Source organism: Pinus tabuliformis, chromosome 7, assembly GCF_031772625.1.
Source record: "Pinus tabuliformis cultivar Carrire ecotype Pingquan chromosome 7, CPIR1, whole genome shotgun sequence".
NCBI classification, from domain to species: domain Eukaryota; kingdom Viridiplantae; phylum Streptophyta; class Pinopsida; order Pinales; family Pinaceae; genus Pinus; species Pinus tabuliformis.
In genome coordinates this window covers 1,732,193,907-1,732,199,273 of record NC_142293.1, presented here as the reverse complement: position 1 = coordinate 1,732,199,273, position 5,367 = coordinate 1,732,193,907, and the positions used below count along the sequence as shown (strand labels likewise).

Below are 5,367 nucleotides of genomic sequence, written 5' to 3'. Positions count from 1 at the left end.
TCTAAGAGATTTGATCCCTCTTGGCGCTTGATAGATCCAAAGTGGTTTAAACCATCTAAAATGTATCATGATATTTATCATATATTTATACCTATTTACCTATTGATATTTATTCAACTTATATGGCAACCTCGTTATTTTTATATCAAACCAATTGGGTATTTATTAACTTATATGGTTAACCTAATAGCAATTGTCCCAAAAGGTACAAAGAGAGGCCGATAGGATTATTAATTTGGAATTGTAAAATTTAGTAGCAAATATTGCAGAGGGAAATCCCATGATATTACAGAATGAAATCCCATCCTATTACAAGTAAAACTGAGAAATTTCATATACCACAATACAAGTAAAACTGAAACCAATCTTGTAGAGTGAAATCCCATCATATTACAAAATGAAATCTCATTATATAGGATTTATTAGGGTCATTACAGAGAAAATTAGCATAAGTGGAGAGCTGATTCAGAAGGTATGACATGGACTCTGTAGAGTGAATCCCCTAATCTTGTAGAGTGAATCCCATCATATTACAGAATGAAATAGAAGTCTAAAGGATTTATCAGAGACATTACAAAGAACACTATCACAGTGGAGAGCTGCTTCACAAGGCAGGACATGGATTCTGCTTATTCACCACAGAAACTCTTGTTGTTGAAGATGAGAAGCAGCACAAAAGTAAGTCATTCCACAACTACTACAAACTTACAACAATATTAACATCCTGCAAATATTCTCATCTATGAGGAGCTTTGGGGGCCTATAGATTACAAGAGAATAGCAGAAATTCTTCACTAAACATGTTAGTAGCGTACTGATCATCTTGGCGGTTGGAGACAGAACTGGTGTTGAAGCTCTCTTTCCTCACAAACCCAACAGGGGCTTTCTTGTCATAATTCTGAGTACAAAATTTGACTGTCATTTTCTGCATCTTTCTATTTATATACATTGTTTGAACTCCTGTACAAAATTTCCCACAGAAGAGAAACAAAAGATATTACAATCATATTGTAAGAGAAACAAAAGATATTACAATCATATTGTAAGAGAAATGATCTGGCTACTAACAAATGAAAACCAACATGAAATGATGATTCAAGCACTACAAAGCTAAATCCTAGTTTTCAAAATACATTTTGTATTAACTGCGTGTCGGCATCAGACTGTCCTTGTACAATGACTTAAGCTATTTGGCTAGCAAGAAATGAAAAGAATTCAAAACAAACATGTTATTACTAATCAAGTTTGACACAAGAATAGATATGCATATTAAGGGACACAAACACCTTTAAAGGAAAAGAAACAAATAATACTAAGATCCCCAGATATATATATATATATATATATATATATATATATATAACAATAGTGTGGAGTTATTTCAACGAGGCTTGTCAAGGTAATCCTAGCGATTGTGGATCATGAGGCATTACTTTAAGAGACAATTACAAGATCAGTTTCAAAGCAGAGCTGTAGGAGATGGATCAAACAACATAGCAGAACTTTATGCTTTTTGGTAGATTCTGAAAATAGCAACAGAGAAAGGTTTAAATTGTCTACAGGTGATAAGAGATTCCAAACACATTGCAGAGAGGTCAAATGGAAATTTCAATCAGTGAAATTTGCAGCTGGCCCATCATTAGACGGAATCAGAGAAGCAAGGAAAAATTCCATGTCATTATCTTTTCAGCATGTCTACAAGGGATAAATATGAAGGCTGATATATTGTCCAAGTAAGCACTGAGGATGCAGAACAGATGGATGGAGATGATTGAATACCCCATCTGGACCTTCTCATTCAATCTATTTCTAATCAAGCTATTATAGTAATGACCTTTTGGATGGCTGTTTTGGAAGCAGTGTGTTGTAAAATTTCCATGTTTAAGAAACTGATCGTAAGTAGTTTTCTTTGGTGTCTTGAAAAACCTGGAGGATTGCATTAGGTGAAGGCTTTTGAAATTTCTTAAGAGTTCATGTATGGCACAACACACACACACATATATATGAGAGCACTGGATTTATCAGAGGGTTGGTGGATGGGAGATTGCTGAAGAAGCTGTGGTCTCTTTCCCAATTTCCCTGTGATCCCAGTTTCTGTGGGAAAACTCTCAACATCCAATAAAGGTTGCCAACTACACTCAAGGGAATCAAGTTTTTCTTAAACTCTCAATGAAATTTTGTTTTTTCCTTCTAGCAGAACCCTTTCATTCAGATGTGCTTTTGCATGCTGCAATCTAGAAAAACTTGTTGTCACTTTCATCATGCCAAAACATGAAGAGTGTAAGTTTCAGACAATAATCTAAAAAGATTTTGCGAACAATTTTTGTCACGTTTATCAAGCCAAAGCATGAAGACTCCAAGCTTCAGAGAAAATTGCATCTTTCAAATTAAACAACATAACATTACAAAACATGCAAGTCCAGAACATAATTTTTTTTAAACTCACAAAACTAATTTCATTACTAATAATTGGGCAAAAGTTAAAACATTGCTTCCTGGAAGAGGGCACATATAGATATATATTAAAGAAAGGGTTGACACGAAAATAAAACACAAATATCTGTTCTTAAAGTAGTCTTAAGCATGGAATACAATTCAGATTATTTTTTCTGGCTGACTACCGACCCTAAAGAGAGGGGAATTAGTTTAAAAACGTTTTGCCTGTTGGAAACCACATTGAGCTAGCACAGAATCCAAATACCAATTAACTCAAAAAGTCACATTTAACTTTAGATACAAGGCATCGCACTAGATATATGGAAGCTTATGTAACAGAAACTACACATAATGATTTGATCTTAGAGAAAAGCACAACTCAGCAAAACATAGTATGTAATTGTACTTCAACCAAGGAATTGTGCAGATTGAGCTCCTCCTCAGTCGCTTTTCGTAGCTCACTGATTGATGATTTATCATCGTCATCATCTACACAATCCTCTGCCATCTTGTACCTATATGCAACCCATGAAAGCATCCATTTAGATAGACATTTATATTCAATACAAATCTATGGCTTGGTGTATAAAGAAAGAAAAGTCAACAACCAGAGTCGTGTTTCTTGTATTTCTTTACATTCATCAATTTGTGTCATTCAAAATTGGTGTGGTCATGTATTTCTTTACATTCATCACACTGAACTTGCCATCTGATGCCAAGCACACTGTATTCAAGCTATTACCTTAATTTTTTTTTTGAGATAAGAATTAGGTTCAAAATAAGCTCATGGGTTAGATTGAATGGCTGAGTGCTTTCAACTTACAAGTTGGTGGTCTCAGGATCAAGTCCCTGGGCTGGCTACCTTTGTTAATATTAATATTGTGGACCTCACTCAATGTTCCTGAGCGGTTAGATTGCCCAAACTGCAACTGACCAGAATACCCTAAATACCATCCTCGGAATCAAGGAATTGTCCCGTGGATTTCGTGGGATATGCATTTCATTGAAAGGACAAAAAGGAAACCAGGTTCAAAACCCCTCAACGATATGGTACCACATTCATGCCATCGACATTGTTAATTACCTTATCTGTGACTGCTTTTAATCCTGGATTGCAAGAGATAAGTCTATTAATTTGGATTGCAGACATACTGCTGAATTATATATGAGCTAACAGATTTAAGATTTTTGTGGGAACAGTTGTTAGAGTGTAGATTTTTCAGACAATTTTCTACAGTATTCATCTTTCAAAAAAGTATCCTTTATTTTGTATTCCTATTTAGACTAAATAACAGAGTCACCCTACAAAGTTTCAGCATTAACAACCTTCTCCACACCTCTCGTGGACGATGTAGCAACAATATCCCTTCATTATTCTGTATCCATATTTAAAGAAAAACAGAGTTACCTTACAAAGTTTCAGCATTGACCATTCTCCATACAACTGTTAGATGATATGACAGCAACATCCCTTCTACTTTTTTGTATCATATGACCATTCTCCATACAACTGTTAGATGATATGACAACAACATCCCTTCCACTTTTTTGTATCATATCTTGTCTGTGCTGTTACTTATATGGCCCAATCGAAATGTTCTGATAACTAATATTCCAGAGTGAATATGACTGGGAGATTTAGCTTGCCTTAATTGATACTTTTACTTGGAATGGGAATTATCTAGCGGGCATCCATGCCATTTCCTTACTGTTCCCTTTATCTGGCTGAATTTCATGTAACCATATATAAAGTTCCATGTTAAACCACCTATCTGCACAGGGCATGCACAAGGCATGTTGTTGAAGGAAAGTCATGGTGCACAAGTTATGTTGTTGAAGGAAGTTCTTAGCTCTGAAGTACAATAACTCCAAATAAAATGAAAATGAAAGTGACAACATTTTTTTGGTATGCCAGAGCAATTTGTCTTTTGATCTGTATGCCAGCCATTTGCCTTCTGTATAATTAATCATTCAAATAATCTGTAAACATGGATCCTCAGAATAAAAAGCTAATATAGGCAATAAAATCAACGAGGCTGGGCCATAATGAGTGAAACACTTCCAGACTTTCAAAAAGTGCTTGCAGCAAACGTAATTTCCTCTTGAATTTAACCTCCAACATACAGTCCAGCCTGTTTTGCTCCAATTTTTCCTATTAAATATGGGTATACAAAGCTGGTTTGTGGTAGGAATAAGGTTAGCTTAATATAAGTTAAATTTGCATGCACAATTAACAGTTGCAGCCTGCATTAAGCTCTTTCAGATGAAAAAGCATTTTATTGAATGTCAGAACGTGAACAGGCTGTGAGCTAACATTCCTAGATCTTATAAAGAGACAATCGTCAATTTACCTGGACATGCATTTTAGGTCTATGAAAGAGATAAGCATGAATTTATACTGAGGCCTGGAAGCTAACCTTTTCAAATCAGCCTTAAGGAGATGAACATGAATTTATTTATGAATTTATCAATAAATCGGAGAATAAGTATAGCAGTTGGAATTGCCTAGGACTATCGTGTATATATATATATATATATATATATATAAGCTATTAAACTTTTTTTTTATCAATAAATCGGGGAATAAGTATACCAGTTGGAATTGCCTAGGACTATGAACAAAATTGGTCCAAAAACCATGGACAGGAACAATAGAAACAAACACAGGCACGACATTTGTGCTTGAGAAATCAGAGAACCTATTTTTGAGAGCACTAACCTGCAATGTAAAAAGAAGAATTCTGAGAACCTGGGAACCTGGGCGAGCAATTTCTGAACCTGGAAACAGCTCTGTACCTGCCATTGAAAAACCCAGAAGAGAACACTAAGAAAACACTGGAATAAAATTAAAATGTTAGAAGCAAAATGAGAGAGAATGGGATCAGGAAACCCATTTTTGAGAGGACTAACCTGAAAATTGAGAGCAGGAAC

At 35.1% G+C, this 5,367-nt stretch overlaps 1 long non-coding RNA gene across 1 annotated transcript; it reads right to left on the bottom strand.

Annotated features, from left to right (window-relative positions):
- Positions 1–3,462: 3,462 nt before the first annotated feature.
- LOC149255264 (uncharacterized) lies at positions 3,463–5,367 on the bottom strand. Its single transcript, XR_016266346.1, has 2 exons — positions 5,156–5,367; positions 3,463–4,208 (listed from the first exon to the last, which is right to left on the bottom strand). It is a non-coding gene; the product is annotated as an uncharacterized LOC149255264 (long non-coding RNA).